Below are 23287 nucleotides of genomic sequence, written 5' to 3'. Positions count from 1 at the left end.
GCACGTTACTCCATTGTGTTAATTAAGTGCATTAGCTGTTGTGTAAAAGCTTATAACACTGGATTCTTAAATAAGCTCCACTCTCTGTCTTGCCCGAAATGCCTTGTTTGTTTTGTTAATGTTCTTGTCCTATTCGGACACAGGATTGTGTCCCACGTGCATTTGTTCTTATATGTATGTATTCTTTATTATGAGTAATTAAATCAGTTGTCCGGCTGGACTTCTGGAATATAGTACCGATTCTGAACCATATTTATCTTTGCATCATCCTAATTCTTTGAGGATCACTGTTGTTTGTATTGTAATAAAAACACTGTTGGCAGACTCATACAATTTAAGACTAGGGACCTGATAAACGACGAGGCAGGTCACAAAAAGTGGTCGCGAATACTGCACTAACTTTTTCTGACCTATCTCGCGGTGTGACCAATTTGTTAAAAGGTCATGTAGTAAAATCTGTCGTAAAAGGGGGTCGCACAACCACCTACCTAAAGATATTTCCTAGTCAGGTCGCTATTTGCGACCCACTGGAATTAGCTACAGACTCAGGGATGGTGGCCTGCAAGGAACAGCAGACCACCATCACTGTGTTTGCATTACCAAACGGATTTTTTTTTAGAGCAGCCTGTATTCCTTTTATAGAACTGATGACTCTTTAAAAAAGGAACATAGGGGCATATGTACAAGCCCCTATCGCCACGGGAACGTCACTTTTTGTACTGTTCCCGTGGCTATAGGGGCCTTGCCTTGTACATTAGGCACCCTTTCTTGCTAACTTAGCGTGAAAGGGGCGTGCAGTGGGTGTTATGGTGGGCGTTTCACCTCAACACCCATTGTATTTGACACTGCCCCCTATTTACAAGGATGGCGTACATAGGAGGCAGCGCCAAAATTAAGACCAGGAAAATCCTGGTCTTAAGTTGGCAAAAGGAGGAGAAATTAATTATTTCTCCTCGTTTTTGCTTTTTCCATGTGTGCTGCCTTTTGCAGCACACATACAAAAAGAAAAATGCCATGATTTGTTCATTTACAGTAAGGTGCCCCTTCCTGTACATGAACAAACCTTTTTTTTTTTTTAAATGCCATTTTGTAACTTTCATGTGTGCTGCACGAAGCAGCACACATGAAAGTTACAAAATGGCATTTTAGGATTGTTTATGTGCATGAAGGGACACTTTCCTACACATAACCAATCCTCCCCTGCACACAGACACCCTTGCACTCTGGTGCAAGGGTGCCTACGTTGGCAGTAAGTTGTTAAACTTAGCGCCATCGCAGGGGGAAACGCAAGGCTGCAGCACATTCTTGTAAATATGGTGCAGCCTTGCCTTTCCGAAGTGGCGGAGCGTGTCGTTAAGCCAAGGAGGCTAACGACACGCTCTGCCACTTCATTGTACATATCCCCCATAGTTTCCCTGTGGGGAATACACTGGGAGAGCAGGCTGTGGTCCACTGAACCGCTGCCTGGTCCCTACAAAGGTTGCATGACACGATTCTCAAAGAGGAAGGGGGTTCCAGAAGACCTCTCCTGCTTTGCCACGATTCTCAAAAAGGAAGGGGGTTCCAGAAGACCTCTCCTGCTTTGCCAATCAGTTACCACCTCCGTTGAGGTGTTGGTAATTGGTCAATGGTTTGCGACACCAATTGTGGTTGCAAACCATTGACACAGTATACCGACTATCAGTTAGGAAGGCACTCTCCTTTTATGCCCCTTCATAACTGTGATTCGATATGGGTTGCAAACCATTTTGCGAGTTCGGAAATGCTTTCCCAACTAACAAAATAGATTTAGTATATTTTAAAAACATTTTATCGCAGGGTTTGTGAATGAAAAACGGTTTCCTACATCTGCCCCTTTAATCACAGCATATTTCCTACATGGATCTCTTTTGCTGTGTCCCTTTATTCTAATATGCTAAAGACTAGAGTAAATACATGTATAGCGTATATGCAATATAAACAACTGCTGTAGAAAACAGCTCATTGTCGTGTGCTCACTGGAAAGATTAAACAGCCTATGCTCAAACTATGGAACGCTGAACAGGCCAAAATAACAACAGACCACGCAATGGGCGCATGCGTGGGAGAAGAAAATTGTGATTGCATGCTCACAGGCATTCTTTTGCGATTTGTGTCTTTCTCTTCGTGCTAGTTTACTCTTTACGTGAATCAGTGACAACTAAAGCACTCTACTGGCAGATTCCCTCAGTTTATCCCCCAATGAAGCCCTTGGGGCACTGGTAGAAAGTCAGGAATCGGATGCGAATGCACAGAAATTGGAGAGCATTGGGCCCGACATCGGCACAGGCCAGGGCTAGCTTAACAGCATTGTAGGCCTCTGGGCAAAGCAGTGCACTGAGCCCTGCCTACACAACCACTCACAGCAATAACAAGCATTTGCAATGCAATAGGTCTTGCATTTACGAGAGTTTGAGCTATTGGCGATGCAATAGCTTAAACTCTCACAAATGCAGCGCTATCACATTCATGGGGACCGCGCTCCTTTCTTTAGACAAGCCGCGTCTAAAGAAAGGGGCGTGGCTGACATTAAAGTGAAACCTCCGCAAGGGGCCCTTGGACAACAAAAGCATCTGTTTGTCGAGTTGACAAACACATTTTTTTTTTTGTAAAAGTGCCCATGCTGCGCTTTCACTTTAATAGCGACCGCGCACCTTTCGTTAGACGCGGCTTGTCTAAAGAAAGGGGTGCAGCCTCCATGAATATGAAAACGCTGCATGGGTGCTATTAAACAAAATAAGCAAGCACACCCACTAAACTTAAAGCGGACTGTGCTGCTAAAGTAAAGAAAGAAAGAAACGCAGCCGCTATTGTTAAAGCAGACCACCATTAGTAAATAAAATGAAAGCGGGAGGCGTGCTGCGACGTAGTGGGTGGTTTAGGGGCAAATCATTAAACAAAATAGCGCTCACAGCCAAGAAAAAGTAGACCGTGTAACAAGACAAGTTAAAGGTCCAGTCGTTATGGGAGGTAACAAATGCAGACAAGGAGGTACTAAGGAGGGACTGACAAGCCTAATAACGACTCAGAAGCCAGCGTTTACGAAGGACAATGACACAAGCCAATTAAAAATATGGGCGGAGTGTGGGCCAGGCTTCAAAGCCATACTCCACTGCTGCATGCCTCGCAGCAGCGCATGCGCTGCCCAGGCTCGACTTAAGAAATGTTTACTGGAAAATTGTGTTAAATTATGGTCTGCATGGGCCCCCCGGCAACTGCCCAGCTTGCCCATGCGTTAAGACGGCACAGGCAGCTCCAAGAAAGGAATATCATATCTCCGACTTTTCAGGACAATGCTATCTGAAAACCTCGGATTTGCATATAGATCACTGGGAAGTGAAACACTAGTGCATATGTGACCACACATGCAACGTGGTGTCCTCTGTTTGGGAAAAATAAGCAATGAAAATAGAACTTGAAGCCCAGGCATGTGCACAAGGAACGAGGGAATGTTAAGAAGCCCCATATATATTAGCACAGCATTATGGGCCTGTGGCAGGTCCTAAGATGTGCTTGCGGAGGGGTGGATGCTAGGGCACTAGTTTGCAAATGCTGCACTGGGGCTGGATTGTCAGGTCTGTAATATGAATGCAAAGCACCGGACGGATGTCATTCCGTAGATGGGCTTCATCTGCACATAATGGTAGGGAGTGGTTCGCTCGTTGCTCGAGAGGCTACCGTAACAATAACATAAAAGTGCCTCTTTGGCTGGATTCTGTCTTATATTAGAAGGGCATACTCCATTTTGTAATGTTTATTTCATTGTAACACTCCTTGTACCTTAATAATACCCTTCCTGTATATGGTCAACATATAACAATATTTACAAACACAAAACTCAGGACCAAACAGAACACAAACTGTGAGAGGCCTCAACAGTGTTCGTCTTAGCGCAGCCCAAAAGCAACAAACATGTCTTGTCTTTCAAAGACCAGCTTCTCCCTGGTTGGTGTCGACGTTTCGGTTCTATTACAACAATTCGCTAGGACAAAATATGATGTGGGTTAGAAAATACTGCAACAATGGCGCTTTACAAGGAAGGCAAAGTCCTGTAAATATCAACTCACATCTCTGATAATAAAGCATCTCATAAATTGATCACGTAAAAGGGTAGCACGCACACAAAGGCCTAGGCGGATGCTGTGTGGTCAAAACTCTCCACAAGAAGTGTCTTTACAGTCTTCGGAGTTGTGTGAAGGAGATAGATAGATAGACAGACATGCAGGCAGGCAGGCAGGCAGATAGATAGACAGACAGACAGACAGACAGACAGACAGACAGACAGACAGACAGACAGACAGACAGACAGACAGACAGACAGACAGACAGACAGACAGACAGACAGACAGACCGACCGACCGACCAACAGATACCACATGAAGCATCTTGGAATATGGTATCTTTTGTGTCTCACTTAGAATTATACTAGACCAAATTGATGCAGACCCTCCACTTTATGGGTTCACACGGTTTGATAACCCAAATTGGGGAGTGAGGACCACTATCTAGGGCTCTTAGTTTGTGTTTTGTTTGGTCTTGAGTTTTGGTGTTTGTTAATATTGTTATATGTTATTTGTTGGTCCTATAATGGTGGGGTCATTGGTGCCTGTACATCATTAATGTACAAACTGTGTTACAATGAAATAAACATTACAAAATGGATTATGCCCTTCGAAATATTGTTGATTACATCGCCCTAAGGGGCACTTTTCTTTTCTGTGGATGGGCTTCATACATCACTAGAGTGTCAGGCATCTGGTTTGTACACACAACATGGCAAATGTAAGGACTTAAAGGTGTGCACCTAACGCAAATGAAATGTTAAATTTGAGATATATATATAGTACAGGAAATGATCAGCACTCGGATAGCCACATCCAACTGCGGGGGTGTCAAACCCCAGATGTGCCTGCAGAGATCATACAGGAATGGTATGCCTCAGATTGGCACCTACACCACTAATGAAATGTCCGGTTTCTGCGGCATGCACCTTGCTCAGAGGGAATGCCAGGCTTCAGGTGTAGAGTAGGCATAAATGCCGGATGGGCTTTCTTAAACTTTGCATGCAAAGATCTGGGATCAGTGTGGGACCTCACTGTGGCAGACACCGCTGCCAGGCCTCGGTATGCATGCAGAACAGTGGACAAAATACCAACCCATCCATCAGAGCCATGTCTCCATCAGACACAGTGGAGTGGACGCTAGGCCTTAGATGTGTACAAACACCACTGTATTTAGAACATGAAGCCTGGCCTGTGTGCTTCCGGACTGAGACGTTTCTGATGGAAATATTAGACCTCATGTGCATAAAGCAGATGGGGGCTTCAGATGTGCTCATACACACACAAGTGCATGACAAACTTCAGGGATACACACATAGATACGCGCATAGAGACAGCTTCACATATGCAAATACCACCCTGGTGATTGTCAGGTGCATAATGCCTGCACTACTGGAAAATACCAGGTCTCGAAAACATAGTGAGGATTTAGGGGGAGAAGAAAGGAGAATATATGCCTCAAATGTACACAGAACGCTCTGGTATCTTGTTATCATTAAGCCCAACAGTTCACCACACCCTACCCTCGCGTCTCTGCTATTCCACTTACTTTTCTAGAAGATTCCGTGACCCTAGCGACACTCCCTCCTGCTCCACCTCCCTTCTCCGCGTTCCTCAGACCTTCCTGGGATCCGGAACAGAGTGCGCAGTCCATCCAGAATTTTGTAAATCCATGTTTTTTGTTAAATAAAATATGTTTCAGCTGCTCCGCGTCCGCTGTTAAAGACTGCCACGCATTCGAGCTTCCGTCCTCCTGTGTTCCCTCCTTTGGCCCTCAGTGCCACTGAGCGTTCCCTTCAGGCCTGCCGTCCACCCTCCTTCCTTTCCCGAACTCCAACACTCCCAGAAACACTCGTACCCCGCGCGGCCCCGTCCTCTGGCGCCTTATCCTCGCCCTCGGTCGCCTCTTTTTCCAAAAGGCTTATTTCCCATTCAGGTGGAAGAAAGGCGCGCCCCTTGTGAAGATGCGGCTTATGGCGGGCGCGCCAGACCGTTCTGGCGTGACCGAGGCCAAAGGAGACGCCTGCGAAGGGGGGTGGGGGGTACCAAGAATAGCCCCACTTCAAGGGGGGCACACAAAGCGGGGTGCTGTGGCGCACAGCTGCGAGGTGCAGATGTTGGCCTGTGGTGCTCCTGCGCCTTCAGCGAAGGCCTCTAAGCTGTCACAGTTGGGAGACCACGACCCTCCCTTCTCGCCCCCATGCCTCATTTCAGGGCTTTTGTGATTTGGGGATTCAGGGGAGGGTGCTGGGGTTCAAATGACTCCTGCCAGAAGGCTTCTGCGGGGTTTTGCTCTTTTCGTGTGTGCCGTCGACGAAGAAGAGGGTCTGGCAACGTCTGTGGGCCTCCGTGGTAGTTTTGTGGTGGGCTTGCCTTTGTCGTCCACGCTTTCTGGTGTGACCGAGTCTCGGCGCTCTCTGTTGACTTTTATTATCTGTGAACAAAGAACAGAACATTCAGCATTTACAGGCATAACACCAATTTGTACAAAATACACACCACCTAAAATGTACCTAATTACTCCAAGGCAATTAGATTCTTGGCACATTCATCCAAGGTAAACGGTAACCCTCACTCCGTTCACCAGCTTTGTTTTTGGTTTTATTTTGGCACGGGTGTGTTAGAACGCTGCACATTATTATTTACAATCCTAATATAAAACAGAAATTCGCATAATATATACGTGTTTACAAGTACAGTTCATAAGAGAAATAAGAGATTTATTGACTGTAATTTCCAGAAGTTGTTTCCTACCCCAAAATGTATAAGTTCAGTTAGAGTAATTTGCTTTTTTCTAAATCTGCTGTTGGTCGGCTCTAAAGGAGTGCATGCTCTGACCGGCTTATTCGGGGTTAGGTAGTCGTTTAAAAGTAAAGCATATGGGTATCTTTTATGAAGGTGTTTTTTGGGCTTGTGTATATTTCCATTTTCTGCTTCCCTCAAATGCACACATTCCCTGAAGACCACCCTAGAGTGCCTGCCTGTCCTTCCCCTTCAAGTGATTCATGTTCTATGAACATCCACCTGCAAAAAACATCTCTCTGCAGCCACAATATGTATTTTAATGCAGGCACTCTCCGACGTGATAACCAGTCTGAAAACATCCATTACGTAATATTTTACCTACTTTCCAAGAGAAAATGAAACGAGCGAAAAAGGACTCAAACAATGCCATTTTGGCGTTTATGTTTTTTTATTTCAATTTGAGAAGCGCGGCAGGCTGAAAGTTGATTTTTGCTGGAACACGTCTATTTATACAATCGTGGGAGAAGTGAATGGGAAAATAATGCATGTGGTTATCGTCCCGGCTGCCAGCCAAGCGTGTAATACATGCACCCTTATTACAGACATCTTCTCGCATGCACAGCTACCGTCCTGCCTCAGATACAGGATGGCAGCAGGAATGCTTCCAGCCTGGTTTCGGGATGTATTTCGAGAGAAATAAGACTTCAGTTAATGAGCACATGATTTTTTAAATTAATTTTGTTTTTTTATGCAGTGTAGAGGCGCCACTGAGATGTACTTGAGCAGTCATGCTGCTTTATGCTATCGCCAGCAGTGTCACCTTTATGAGTTGGTCCGTAGAGAGGCCGCCTTTGGTCGCTATCAGCAGTGAGAACATTTACTGTGGGAGGCCATCATCAGGGAGACATCTCTTATGTTATCAGAACTGAACTCTGATGTTATCTGCAGTGCGACCGTGTGTCCAGTGAGTAGGTCGTCAGGGAGGCAGCATGCTTGGCTTGGTTATGAGCAGCGAGATGTGGTTGTCAGAATGTCAACACTGCTCATATTTGCTTAACAGTGACACTATGTGCTATGTAATGTTATCAGCAATGAGACAATGTGCTCCTTTATGTTGTCACAAGTGAGATGGTGTGATTTGTCACATCACAATTGCACTAATTTTTATCAGCAATAGCAGTGCCCTCTCTCTTATCAGCAGTAAAGGTGCCCTCTTTGAGAACATCAGCAGTTAGATAGAATGCTCTGCGATGTTTTCAACGGTGTTGGCAACAGCTGCAGCCAAAGAGTGTGTTCCTAGTGTTTTAATGGCGAGTGCGCTGTCAAATATAGAGCGCAGCATGTTTAGACAATGCAAAAACAGGGATGGTGCCTGCACAATGTACTTCCTTTCACGTGGTCTCCCAATGTCATCGAGTCTATACGGTCCGGTACGGCCTACCGCCCCCTCCTCCCCTCACTGTGACAAAAAACCAATATAACGTTTTTGTTTGGAATAGGGGGTCGTTGATCCCCAATCGTATTTATTAACAAACACACAAAGTTATATTCATATATACAATTACGCAGAAATGCCAAGACAGGATTCGGTACATTTGCTTCATTCCTAGCTTTAAAAAAACTCTAATACATAATGTTCCTATCCTAGTCTAAACACATTGCTGATCACATTTCTGCGTATTCCTTTGGGCCTACGGCAAGGTCAAAACGCTGGCCCCTCCCCCTTTAATCCAGATTGTCCCGCGCACCCCAACCAGAGTGCGCATGCACAGGGGGCCCAGCTGACCCGGAAGTACTTACCCCCAGGCAACCCCCATACGTTCAAGACTTACTCCATAAAGGGGCCATGCAGACAGCGCAGCTTACTTACGCCTGCGTGCGGGGTGGCCAACCAGCCAATGGAAAGCGTAACCCCCCCTTTGTCCCCGCACCGTTCCAACCAACCGGTTGTAACTGCCCCTGGAGTCTGGTGAGAGCCACATGTCCCTCCCCTCTGGGCGCCCCACTTAATAAAGCGCCCCAAAAGATTAGTCAATTTAGTCTGTCCAACCTATGACCTTACCGCCTGACCCGGAATACCGCCTCAAACACGACGAAAAAAGGCATTTACAATCCACTTCTCTTTACCAATTGACACCCTGTGGAAAAAACACATCAACCATACTTAGCTTCAACAAGCTTCTATTTCAGGGATGGTGGGTGGGGAAAAAAGGATTAGATGTCCTCCCGAGGGAGGGGGCACACGCGACGGGTGTGTTGCCGAGGGAAGCAAGAGATTGCCCTTCGCGCTCCCCCTGGCTTTAAAGGTCCCAGAGGGTCTCCCACGCCCCGGAAACGATCGGATCACTTCCGGGGCATGGGGGAGCCTCCCATGACCCGGAAGCGATTCGATCGCTTCCGAGGCACGGCCCCTAGCCAAAGGCGGGGCCAATGAGTGGGCACGATACGGGGGGCACGGCCGACCACCATAATGGCGGCGGGGCCGATGCTGGCCCCACCTTCCTCTTTATTCTGGATCTTGTTGTTGGTGCGTGGCATTGCTGGAAGTTGGGTGGCGATGAAAAGGTGGTTTAAAAATCCAGGGCAGAGCCTGCTTTGGTCCTGCAGCTTTCACATTATTGTGCGGAGTGGGTTTTGGTCATGCTCCTCAAGTGGGCATGTAAGAGAAAAGGAGGGTACCCGACAGTATGGGGAGGCCATGGCACATAAAAAATGTTTTGGTAGGTGGACATTCTTTTTATGCAGCAGGCGATCCTGCTGGCGATTCTAACCTGCTGCATTGGGCAGGAATAGATGGTGTGAACTTTCATTGGTTAGGTGCTGCGAGCCTGCGCATCAGCCAGCAGAGGGGAATGTTCACATAGGCTAGTGTGGCCTTTCACCTCCTGACAAGGCCATACTTCAATATGGAGGAAACAGCATAGTGAACTTAGGTTTTTGGCTGGTTTGCTCTGGTAGGCCATCTTTCTGCTCAAAATGTTACTGGAGTGGCTGCTCATAATTTCAAGGATGGTGTGAAGACATTTGCATCTACATTGGAGCTGAGCACATCTATACATCACCTCAACATTTGTATGGCAAAACACCAAGATGGGGTACAGGTGTGCTCCCCCAGGGATGGTGTTATTGCTGGCACTTTGGCGTCTTTTGCACTGAATATTTCTATCAGTGGCAGGCCAAATGATAGATAGATCATTGTCGCCCTTGTGGTGGAGAAGGCTCATGATTGGGATGAGTCCGGTGAAGGAGATGGAGGTGTGCCAGGGGTCCAAGATTTGGGCCGACTGACCACAAATCTTTTCCAGAATGCATGTTTTATAGAGAGGTGGGATACTGAGGCCATCAAATCCCACATGATTCCTTAAATTCAGCCCTTCCCAGGAAAGGGAATGGAGAAAATTGGATAGGCACTCACACAAAGGTTGGTTAAAATAGTATGCAGCAAAGGAGATACACATAACGTGGCTGAGCACATATGAAGAGAAATATTTTAACTGTGGCACCAGCGTATTGTTTCTTAGACACATGATTTTGATGGTGCGAGTATTTTTCAGAACACAGTGAATGACAACTGTAGTCACTCTTTCAGGCGATGCACCGGAAGAGGTTGAGGTCTTCACCTACCTGGGAAGTGTCTGAGACGAGCAGGGTGGCACGGACACCAATATCAAGGCACGAATCGGCAAAGCAAGGGCTGCTCATTCAGCTAAAGAAGATCTGGAGTTCCAAAGACCTAACGCTGCAAATCAGGATCAGGCTTTTCAATGCCAAATTTCATATCGGTCCTTATATTTTGACCAGCAACTTGAAGCACAACAGCGACCACCACCAGTCCAGACCATCATCACACTTGTCTGAGGAAAATCCTCCAAATCCGCTGTCCAAACACCTTCAGCAACAACGACCCATGGCAGCAGACTTTCCAACTCCCTGCTCATGAAGAAATCATGAAACGACGCTGGGGCTGGATAAGTCATACCTTCCGCAAGCCTGCATCAAACAACACCAGGCAAGCCCTGACCTGGAACCCTCAAGGCAGCGTCGGATTGGGAACGCGGGCTCTCGGGCAATGCCCGAGGGGCCGGTGTCTGGGTTCCAGCTGTGGGCTGCTTTTTTGAGCAGTCAGGGTGGCCGATTTGGGCGGTGTTTCTATTGTTCGAATAGAGCCAGCGGCCTAGTGGGTGTCTGAGTGGCCTTTCTAGAGGCAGATGGGCGCTCATTACCTCCCGTTTAGCAACTGGCAGAGGTATCACTCCATTTATCTCGCTGGCCAACCCATTAATGTGTGCACATACTGAGCGGGGGCATTGGGCCTGAGTAGAAGTGGCCTCACTTGCTTTCAGGTGTGTTTCACCAGTGTAAACTAATGCGTGCATTTTTTTTACACCCCCCCTCGTTTTTTTTAAATAAAATTACGCCGAAGCAGTGATTTGAGGAAAAACGTTATGCAAATGTAGGCCGATTTTATTTTTTTGCATGCCTGGCCCGATTTTCAATCCCAATCCACCCCTGCCTCAAGGGTAAAGGAAAAGAGTAAGGCCAAGAAACATCTGGCGCTTCGGCCTCGAGGCTGACTGCAAGGAGATGGGTTACACCTGGAGGCAGATTGAAAGAAAAGCCCAGGACAGAGATGGCTGGAGAGTCCTGGTTGATGGCCTATACCCCAGGAGGGGTAGTAGGCATAAGTAAGAAAGTAAGGTAATTAAACAAACAACTGGAAACGTTTCTGTCGCAAATGAGTTGATCTCTGACATTTTGGCGCAGGTGCGGCGTCATCAGTGTCGCTAAGTCCTGGTGTTACTATGCTGGCACCTCAAACGCGTTCCCCTGAGACCTGCAGACGTGTCTCTCTCCAAGTCCCGCACTGTGTGGCTCCGCGGCTGTGCAAGTCTCGGATTGTTGAATGTGAGCATATTCTCTGCACCCCGTGCGGGTTGGGCGGGGCGTGCGTCTCCGTTTCCTGCCCCCATGTCTGCGCCCCGTGCGATTCCCGTAGGGTGTGTTAATTCTCCCACATTCGTGCACACTGCGCGCTGCGCCTCGTGTGTGACAAGAGGTGTGTGTGCATCGGAGGCAGCGCGAACCCAAGGGACAGTGACATTAATTAAAGATCTCCCATCAGCAATCTCATCAGCAGCCACGCTTCTCCAGTCTTGGTGTCTGTGTGTATCGCTCTCTGTGAGTCACTGTGTCTATGTGTGTCTGTGTTTTTTTCTTCTTTCTGTGTCTCTGTCTGTTTTTTGTTTCTGTGCCTCTGTGCCTGTTTGTTTATCATTGTATGTCGGTGCGCCTTGGCTTTTACGTGTATTGGTCTGGTCTGCTGTGTGCTTAGTCTGTGTCTCTGGGTCCCTATGCAGCGTCATTTCTCTGTCACTCACACAGAGCTGTTTGCCCCTGTGTCACGCGGGCGCCTGCAGGTGTCTCTTTGTTTCCTTTTCATGTCTAGAGACCTGTCAGTCCATTGTGCGCCTGTTTCCCTGCGTCACACCTTCGCGCTGATTACCTGTCTCCATCTCTGTGTGTGTTCATCTCTTTGAGGGTCTGGCTGGTGCCCGCGGTGCGTCTGTCGGCGCCCGGGCTCCCCCGTTCATCCCCTGGGTGCCTCGGCGCAGCCTGCCGCAGCCCCAGGCTCACAGAGGGAGCCGTGTTTCCAGTATTTTGATAATTCTAACCGCCCGCTGAACGACACACGGCAGGAACTAACACCAACACTTCCAGGCGGGTGCATGATCAGGCAGTTAAAGCAGGGACCACCCATGGTGACACTCGGAGGGAGTAGGGTAAAGCATGGGGAGAGGGTTAGGGGTCCACCAGCATCCCTGTGTGATCGCAGAGAGCGACCACCAGAGCCACGGACACTTTTAGGATTTCATATGATGGGTCTAGTGACGTTTTATTCTTGAAATTCTTTCGAATGTTTTAAATAAGCGCCTCCCTGCTGTCTTCTTACCGCTGTGCTTTTAGTAAACGTGGACTGGTTGCGGTTCATTTATTATATGATTTTAATTAATCTACAATAGTTATTCAATTAAAATGGCCTGGGGTTGCACCGAGCTCCTAGAAAAAGAAGGGCCATTTTACGGGCAGACTTCTTTTAGGGGAGCCGCCGGTCTGGTTACACAGCAGACCTGCCATAGAGACCTCATCTTTCACAGTTATGGGAACATGGTCTGGCCTAGGCAGCGGCGCTATCCTCTGGGTTACACAATCTTACCAGCTCGGGCCAAGAGAAGGGAGCAGAGGGGGGCAGTTTCAACAGCTCTCCACTAAACAGTTTGAAACACAGCCATTAGGAACACATTGCAGCCGCCAGAGCTCAGCTTCCAAATAAGGGCTAAGGGGTGGGTAATTAATCCAGGACTATGTCGATATTCACATATTTTCAGGAAACAATAAACAACCCAACATAATAACACTTACCATTCGATTCGAATAATCACCAAAATAATTTAGTTAAACGTTTTTTTAAAAACGATTTCTTTCAGGAAATCCGCTGCTCATTGTAAAAGTTGTCACTTTAATTTTGAAGAAATTAAGTGCACAGCATACTAGGGAAAAGTTATAGATACGATATAGTTTCAACCCCAAGAAATTAGAACTTTTCTTAATTAGTAGCACATAAAATGTAATACGTGTTAAAACATAGACTGCAGCCATGTAAAAATAAATCTCATTATCTCTTCCACATTTCAGTGTTTGAGTTAACGTATAATGTTTCCGTAAGCGATTACCAATCAAGTAAAAAATACAATTCATTTAACTCAATAGTTGCTGCTCAAAACCAAGAGAGATATTGTAATTGTATTTATATAGTGCTAACTACCTCTGACGAGGCATCAAAACGCTTTTTCGATGAACAGCAGGCTACTCCGGAACCCAAAAAGAATTAGTGGTGAATTAGTATAGGGAGATATTAAATTAATTTGAGCAGCGGACATGTGAGTTTGTTATTTGGATTGAAAAAGAATAGAGGAGGGATAGGAGAGAAAAGGGTTTGCACTTATATAGTTCTTGTTTACCCTGATGAGGTGTTGAAGTGCTTTTCGGCGGGTAGCACACTACTCAGGAACCCAAACAGGATTAGTGGGCAATTAGTATAGGGAAATATGAAATTAATTTGATTTGAGAGGTGGACATGTAAGTCTGTTAGTTGGAATGAAAAGGATAGTATATGCGAAGGAATAATAAAAACAAGCCTTTTGGTAATGCCAAATATTGAAGGGCCACTGCCTGTTTTTTAATGTGAAGGTGCCTGTTCACTTGCAATAACTCCATAGCTACCGTTGTTTGTTGGAATGCGCTAGACTGCAGTATAATGAGGGTTCATGGGTAGCGGTTTTGGTCTATTGCCGTTGTCTGAAGGCCTTCATGGTTAAGTTATTTTGGATTCTTCAGTGCTGTTATTAGACTCTCAGTTTTAATGGCAGTGGAGCTATGATCTTTTTCCAGTGTTTGGAGAACTAGTGGTTGGAGAAATGTGGAGCGATTGCTGAGCTGGATTCTGAGAAGAGGTGGAGGTACTGATGTGGAAACAGGAGCATTTGGTACACCTTGCTCCATGCATTAACACAGGAGGAAAATCATGTATTTGGATTTTGTAATTATATTTTTTATGGATTTATAACACCTTTAGCAGAAGTGCTGTAGACAGCATCTACTGCTACATATTGACATTTGCAGTTGTGGGTGTGATATAAAGGCAGTTTATTGTTGCATGATAATTTCAGTAGTGGTTTCTAGGTGGATTAGTAAGAAATGAACACTATGGGGCTCATTTGGATAGCGGGCGGATCGCCACCACCCGTATGGCGTTGGCGATCCGCCCGCTAAAAACCACTGCCCGCTTCAAAATTCAAAATTCCCCCTGTCACATTACCATGGCGGACGGAAAAGCACTTTATATGGTGGCGGTGTCTGGTAGACACCGCCATCCATATTACTATGCAGGCGGTTTTTGTCATTGGGGGCCCGTAGCGGGCCCCTAGGGATTCTGGTGGGTGGGGGGTACCTATGGTACCCCCCTGCAGTTCCATGCACAACATGGCAGGCACTGCGCGGTGCCTGCCACGTTGTGCATGGAAGTGCACAACTTACCTTCCTGGGATTGCGGCGGGCTGTGCTGAGAGCAACGCCCACCGCAATGTCAGGAATGCAGGATGCGCCCGCCAGTGTGGGCGCATCCTAATGTCTGCAACGGGACCCCCGCACCGATGGCGGGCAGTCCCATTCTCCGACAGGATGGCGGGTAGACAAAGTCCGCCCGCCATCCTAATGACCCTCATAGTTTTAAAAGCAGTTAATTAGATACAGTTGTTTTATGGTATGTACATGGATATAGACACTTAAACAGCATCCAGTATTCCCAGCGTCAGGACCACTTAATTGAAGTCTATGATAGTCTTTGCATAAAATGCGTAACTGGACGTGAGGCTGCTTTTGTGACCAGGAAACTGCCCAAATACTCCTTATTGGCGCCCCTGACCTTCTTCCAGCCGGAATTGGTTGCCCAATATGCACTGGAGTCATCAAACAAAACTCTTTCAAAATTTTCAAAAGTTTCCAAACTTTATGGCTACCAATGCTTGTTTGCGTTGGACTAAAAAGCTAAGATTTACATTTTATTTTAAAATGTATATCTCTGCAACCCTCCAGTGGAGTTAGATTCATCTTGGTGTCGAAAAATTAATAAAAATAGAATCTGTTTTTATAAAGTGGTGTCGGATTTCTTTTATGTCACATAACTTTCTAATGCTGCTGTTTGGTGCACCTATATGCTTTACACTAGTTCCTTTGTTTAAGCCTTGCTGCTCAAAGCCACAACTATCCAGGGTTGAGCTAGAGGTTTTACAAATGAACCTGGCTGAACCCAAGAGAGTATTGTGAGTGTATTACACAGTGAGGTAGCAGAACCACACCATATAATGCACTACTATCTTCATACAGGGCCTGTGGCAGGCTTTCCTGTTTTTCCCCCTCATGTTCCTGCATAGTGAAAAAGTTGTCTCTCTGCAGCATCTCTTGTCCACCATCATGGTAGTTTGGTGACAGGCGATAGGCCTTGAGTGATTAATACCTTAAATTAGCAATATCTTGCTTACAGGTATGAGTGACACAGGTATTAGACACTCTGCTTCAGGGTCTAAATGTGGTAGGGGGGATGTATGTCGTTACAACGCACACTTTTACAACGCATGCACTTACAACGCATTTTTTACAACGCAACATCCACTACAACGCATTCCATTACAACGCAGGACACTACAACGCATTTTTAAAAACTACCTTTACAACGCATTCCATTACAACGCATACTACCTTTACAACGCATACCATTACAACGCATAATATTACATTGGATTTAAGGTAAGTATTAGATAGTATAGGGGTAAAAATTACTATTCTTACTCCAGGGGGTGCAACAGTAGGGTAAGTGTTGGATAGTATAGGGGTAAAAATTACTATTCTAACTCCAGGGGGTGCAACAGTAGGGCAAGTGTTGGATAGTATAGGGGTAAAAATTACTATTTCTAACTCCAGGGGGTGCAACAGTAGGGCAAGTGTTGGATAGTATAGGGGTACAAATTACTATTCTAACTCCAGGGGGTGCAACAGTAGGGTAAGTGTTGGATAGTATAGGGGTACAAATTACTATTCTAACTCCAGGGGGTGCAACAGTAGGGCAAGTGTTGGATAGTATAGGGGTAAAAATTACTATTCTAACTCCAGGGGCTGCAACAGTAGGGTAAGTGTTGGATAGTATAGGGGTAAAAATTACTATTCTAACTCCAGGGGGTGCAACAGTAGGGCAAGTGTTGGATAGTATAGGGGTAAAAATTACTATTTCTAACTCCAGGGGGTGCAACAGTAGGGCAAGTGTTGGATAGTATAGGGGTACAAATTACTATTCTAACTCCAGGGGGTGCAACAGTAGGGTAAGTGTTGGATAGTATAGGGGTACAAATTACTATTCTAACTCCAGGGGGTGCAACAGTAGGGCAAGTGTTGGATAGTATAGGGGTAAAAATTACTATTCTAACTCCAGGGGCTGCAACAGTAGGGCAAGTGTTGGATAGTATAGGGGTAAACATTACTATTCTAACTCCAGGGGGTGCAACAGTAGGGCAAGTGTTGGATAGTATAGGGGTAAAAATTACTATTCTAACTCCAGGGGGTGCAACAGTAGGGCAAGTGTTGGATAGTATAGGGGTAAAAATTACTATTCTAACTCCAGGGGGTGCAACAGTAGGGCAAGTGTTGGATAGTATAGGGGTAAAAATTACTATTCTAACTCCAGGGGGTGCAACAGTAGGGCAAGTGTTGGATAGTATAGGGGTAAAAATTACTATTCTAACTCCAGGGGGTGCAACAGTAGGGCAAGTGTTGGATAGTATAGGGGTAAAAATTACTATTCTAACTCCAGGGGGTGCAACAGTAGGGTAAGTGTTGGATAGTGTAGGGGTTTTAATGTAATATTATGCGTTGTAATGGTATGCGTTGTAAAGGTAGTATGCGTTGTAATGGAATGCGTTGTAAAGGTAGTTTTTAAAAATGCGTTGTAGTGTCCTGCGTTGTAATGGAATGCGTTGTAGTGGATGTTGCATTGTAAAAAATGCGTTGTAAGTGTAGTGCGTTGTAAAAGTTGCGTTGTAAAGGTTGTATACCGGTAGGGGGACACAGTGCCCTCTGTAGCACTCTGAGATTTCAGCAGATGGATGTCTATGGATATCAAGATTTTCTCTCCCTCGGGGAAATGCCTCCCCATGTTCTCTGCCTAGGCTCACTCACTGACGTTCTGAGACCCAAAGTGAGCCTTAGACTCAGAGCTCTGTTTGCTCTAGCACATCCTCAGGACTGCGCCCTGTAGGTGCTGTCGATCTGTGATTCTATGTCACCACTAAATCCAGGGGAGCCCCGCTGGCCTAACCTTTGCCAGTCTGCATGTGTACCAAATTCCTCCTTAATTCCTTCAGTGCCCATGACGAGATGGTCTCGTCATGGAGCGCGGTTGCGCTGTGCCCATGACGAGACTATCTCGTCATGAACCCCGCCCGCTAATGAAAGGGCCGGCACAGGGCGGGGAAAGGGCGGGGCACTGAAGGGGTTAAACAGTCAGGACGACGATGAGAGAGGCCACTACTGACATTGTCATCAGAGTGAGCCCAAGGTCACTTCCATTGTGATCTCTATGCCTCCACAGCCCGGGGCTCACCCTCAACACACTGCCAAGCTTCTTTGGAAAGCTCACTGGGTGAGAAATCATTACCTAGGCATAGAACCCCAAAGAGCGCCTCTATCTTAGGCTCCAGCTGGTTGCTCTCCCACACCTCCTTAAACACCTCTCCATCAAGAACAAAGTAACTGTCCACCTCCAAAGACTGTATCGTTCCCTTAGACCATGTACAGTGCTCTGCTGCCTGTTGGTGAGGTTCATGCTATAAAAATACCACATAGATTCACGCATACCTACATACAGTTGTTTGAATATGTCAATTTGTTAAAATCAAGGTTAGCACTTTGCAGTTTGGTGTGTAAGAGCTGAATCATGATCTATTTTGTATTTGCACGATTTTTAATTTTTTTTTTATTCATGCATGTGTTTAGAAGTTGGGTGGCCAGTGTGATCCATGCCCGTGATCGAGGGTCAGTGGGAGTGAAGTGGTGAATGGGATAGCAAGGGTTAAATGTACCTATCATATATCATTGGACAAATTCAAAAGAGGAGCTATCCAGGTGAGGAGTCAGTTTGTAATGATAATGACTCATGTAAATAGAGCGGGATTAAGAGGAATTTTCCACATGGAGATATGGGTTCTAGAGAGGTCCGTACTGGTATGTAGACTGACACGTTGATAATAGAGTCATAAGCAAGAGAAGTGTTAGTGATGAGGGAGAGTATGTGTGGAAGTTTGAGACTAGGATAAGTTCAAGAGGAATGCAATGAGAATGTGTGGAGTATGTGTGAGTGACATTGAGTGGTTGGATAAACGTTGATCAAATGTTGTGGCTTATTGGTGTTAATTTAAGTAGAAGTTGAAGTTGTGGAGGACAATCGATCAGGATTTGTAATGCCCGTCAATTCACCCATGAGGGTCTCAAGGTCCTGGAGTTGCTAGCTGCTTCGCGGTGCTCTGTTCAGCCATAAGGTTGTGGATGGCGGAGTTGCTGCTAGGATGCAATAGAGGTATTTAAAGAAAGTATCAAAGGGGGCAGACTTACATGAAATACCACAAACAAAGCTAGAAAATGGCATTAATTATAACGGTGTTGTATTAAATAGAGTGTGGGTAGATCTGGGGTGGTGAGGAGGTGGAAGCAGAGGTCATTTGTCAAGACATTTCTGCACATATGCAAGGTAGACTAGTCTTTAGTTCTTTGTCAGGAATGAGCAGCTCCTTGCCCCCTGCTGCTTGTTGTGTTGTGCATCTATTGCTCAGGCACTCATCTTACCCCTAATCCAGCAATGGGCCGCCTGACCTCCAGGAATTGAAGAGCCCCCCTATTAACGAAAGAGCATCAGGTGGTAGAGAGGTGTGCATGTGATTACCGCACAGAAGGAGCCGCTGCTGGGAGATAATCCAGTTACACTCAAAGAAGAGCAGGGGGATTGTGTTTTAATCCTCAAGTAAACACGACCCCAAAGCTAATTTTGAAAGGATGGGAGTCTACAGCCCCCTCCCACCCTTTGTTCTCCCCAGAACTCTGTTTTCACCAACAATACTTTTAGTATCAAGACCCAGCTCCCGCCAAGCTGTAAATTCCTTTGTTGTATTTAGGGGGGTTTTCTTTTCTCCAATGTGCTTAAGCTGAAAAGTAAATCTTCTTGGAGTGGTGGAACTTGTATGCCTAGTTCAGGAATGTTCACAATATTAAAACAATTCTGTGATGTTAGAAAACTTATATTTTAGACGACGTATTATATTGAGACATCCACATAGCACTGATATTATTATTCCAAATGATTTGGATCACAGGTAGGCGAAAGTGTGACTTTTTGGCAGATAAATTAAGGATTTGATCACGAACCTCAGACACATCCGCAATGCTTCTGGTAAGTGGTAAGTGATACTAGTACTTTATTTTAGACAAGTAGAAAATGACAATGGGACCCTCTGCATTGTGACCCAAAATATTATCTCGGCTACTGCCCGGTCATCGTCTGGTGATCATCTGTGTGTTTTGGTCTTTCTTAAGTGCAAACCTTGGTGGCTAGCATTGGTTGGAGCGCTGTACAGAGAGCACGTCCCAGTTGTAATACACAGGGGAAGGGGTGTTTTCAGTTTCAATTTTCGTGCATAACATCACATATGCAATCCATCAAATACCCTGATACTTTTAATACAATTAAAATATGCTTGTATAATAAAGAATAAACTTTTAGCATGCACAGAAAGTATAGAAACATTGATATGACCTTTATATTGCCAGCAGCTGTAAAACATATACATTTTTTTTACTTCTGATTTTCCTGCTTCCCACTTCAAATTACCTTCAGTTGAGCTTTCAGTGCTGTGGCAGCCGGGGTTGTGTCAGAAATCTAATCTACCAATTCAGTAAGAGAATATTTGGTTAAATTGTAACTTTCTAAAATTCTCAAAAATACTCAGTGAGCCTAATTTACTAGCGTAACCTTATTCCTAGAATATTTAGTTTGGAGAAAGTGTACTAATACCAAATTGTTATGATACAGTACCCCAGTGCAATGGCAGTTGTTGCTAATGTGCCGGTGAAATGAATGCAAAAGACTTTTAATTCTGAAGTATAAGGCATACTCTCTCTTTATAAAAGTGCAAAATATGACACGAGTTAAGATTTTGGACATTTTGTTAAATCTCACTTAGACTAATCCGCATGGATTTACTGTTATAAAAATCTGTAGTTGGGGATTTTCCCGATTTTAATGTTAATTAAAGAATCCACCAGGATATTAAAAAGGAGTCAGCAGTCTTTGAGAGAGAAGTAGCTGTTAGGGTTATTTCAGTATGTTTTTTTTATATTCCTACTTAAGTTCTGTGCATGCGGGCCATGTCTGTTCACTTTGGGATGCCCAGATTTCTGTGTTGCGTGTCAGCAGGGCTCCTGCCAGCCATATGCTGAGCCGGCTGTTCACTTAAAAACTCTCTGCCTTCCGAAGTCAAACTTTTTTTTCCTCTCCGCCAGACCTTACGATGATGCTGTGAGAGAGACATTATGTTTTGTTCATACTGTCACGGAGATCGCACAGATGCTGGGGACTTCTGGTGAAGTTGCATGTCTGGTGGAGAAGCAAGGGTTGGACTGCTACATGTGTTGACCTTCACAGCATCAGTTGTGTTTGGTAATGTGGATGTGGTTGTTGTGGTATTCTGCCACGTGGAGACAATTTCATAACCAACAGCTGCCCACTGTGAATGTCAGTGGCTTCTAAACCTTTTGCTGTGGCTGCTTTGGATTGTCTGCCATTCAACTCTCCGCCTGAGCAGCGGGGATGATGTCCATTGAGTGTCATCGGTGCTGGCACCTTCGTGCAGGTCAAGGACTATCTCAAGAGGAGAATCAGAGGTGGTGTTCTATTATAGGCACACTTCATGGCATAGGATCGAATATAGAACTTTCCTCAGCCACACCCTTCCCTTCCATTGTACTCCATACATTAGCACTGGCACACAAATATGTCTGGCGGATAGGTACGTATCTATTCTGCCACCTGATGCCAGCCCATGATTTGCACATCATTGGACATCCTTTGCTGGAACAGTCTGTATCAGTGCCAAAACTCCATGTCCCAATTTGCATTGCATTGTTGAGTTCTAAATCCTGTAGTGGAGTCAAGCATGGTACATGGTATGGAACTAATTGGCACCATTAATCATCTTAAAGGAGAGGCTTGCCTGTAGCTGTGCCCTGTGGATTCCTATCATGATATATCATTGTAAGGCAGTTCTTACACTGCTTTTGGGTCTCGCTGGGCCCTCCATGAAATGTTGACTGGGGTGTCTAATGTCTAATGTCTGGGTCTTCCTCCAGCTGCCGGTTGAAACATATATGGACATCAGGTCACCTTTTTCAGAGCCTTCGACAGGGTGGTGACCTGATCGTGAATGCTGCCCATATATGTCGCGATGTGGCCTTCCGTTTATTCTTCCCTGCCTCTTCCTTCACAAAAGTATGTAGCTCCTTATCCGTGGTCGTCGTCCTCTTTATTTGCTGCTCGGTTGAGGGAGCACTTAACATGATGCAGCCCTGACATGTTTTAAGCTGTGTCTTTTTCTGTCTTTGACAGCTCTCTGACATACTGCTTAGAGCATTGTGTGTGTTCGAATGGCAGTGAGCTAAGATTGCGTTGCCAGGTCATCTGTGCTGGATGGGGCAACCATCTACAATAAGCGAATATTTCAGATTTGCTGTCTGTGACTCACAACTACTGGATTGTTTTGTGCCGCTCTCCCTTCATCGTGTACTATTAGTGATTCATTACTTTTTGCAAAGTTTGTTTTACGAGTAGCATTCCTTGCGCGCCTAGCCCCATGTTTCATAAGTAATGGTAGTTTTCAATCTAGATTTTGGTTTTTACTTTTTTACCCATGAAGAGCAACACTATAGGACTGTACACCATGAATGTTGCTGAAGTGTTTACCTGCCTTCTATTGTTCTCTGAGCTGGCTGGGAAATGTGATCTCCTACACAGTCCTAATCATCCAACTAGGAGTCTAGTTAAGCTCTAGGTGTTGCAATTCTCAGATATTTGCAAAAACCTGTATACCTAATTGTTTGAGAAAATACACAGAATGCTTAAAGAACATTCAACTCGCGCGCTAGGCATTATGGGAAAGTTGGTATCTGATCACCGAGGTGCGTCTGACATGGGAACTTTTAATTGAAAACCTTTGGGAGTTTGCTCGCGTGCCCTACCGGAAATTAAGGAACTTTGTATTTTTAAAAAAGAAAGGCCAACTGCAGAGACCTAGTGTTTTGAGTTTATCTAGTTTGTCACACTGGCTGTTAGTTGTTTTGAAAAGAAACTTACTTTCTCCCATTTCGGTCTCTCGCTCAGGGCAGAATCATTAATTAAACACTGGGGTGCGACTGTTGACAAATATTATGCTGAATTGCTGTCCAAAAGAGAGAACACTCTTATGAAGAAACTCAGAACTGTTTGCTCTGGGGAGTGGATTTTAGACATAATTGCCCACCAATAAAATCTGCTAAGATTTTTTTATATCGTGACAAGTGCAGAGGCACACTTTGATCAATGTAAATAAAAAAAGTTCATATTTTAAAGCTTTGTGTCTCCGAGTTGGCCTGTTTTTACGCGATCTGAAACATAGCGATATGATATTTTGAGAAGATAAAACAATTTGAGCAAATGGGAAAACCACGAATAAGCGCAAATGACAATATGAACGTGTCTTTTTAGAACACTTTTTACAAGCCTTCCACTGCTTCAAATCACTGTAAATACTTCCCACATTTTAGTACTCACTCAG

At 45.3% G+C, this 23287-nt stretch overlaps 2 protein-coding genes across 3 annotated transcripts in view; one reads left to right on the top strand and one right to left on the bottom strand.

The window, feature by feature from the left end:
• Positions 1-23287, top strand: part of MACROD1 (mono-ADP ribosylhydrolase 1) — a 2692027-nt gene that overhangs the window by 720622 nt on the left and 1948118 nt on the right. The gene's annotated exons all lie outside the window — the stretch shown is intronic.
• FLRT1 (fibronectin leucine rich transmembrane protein 1) overlaps positions 1-23287 on the bottom strand; it is a 476852-nt gene that overhangs the window by 80435 nt on the left and 373130 nt on the right. The window contains exon 2 of the mRNA XM_085626019.1: positions 5629-6513. The gene's annotated coding sequence lies outside the window, so the exon portion shown is untranslated. The remainder of the gene's footprint in view (positions 1-5628; positions 6514-23287) is intronic.

The sequence above is a fragment of the Triturus cristatus genome, chromosome 9 (genome assembly GCF_964204655.1).
Source record: "Triturus cristatus chromosome 9, aTriCri1.1, whole genome shotgun sequence".
In the NCBI taxonomy this organism is placed as follows: domain Eukaryota; kingdom Metazoa; phylum Chordata; class Amphibia; order Caudata; family Salamandridae; genus Triturus; species Triturus cristatus.
Note: the sequence above shows the minus strand (reverse complement) of the source record. Positions and strands in the feature narration are given on the sequence as shown.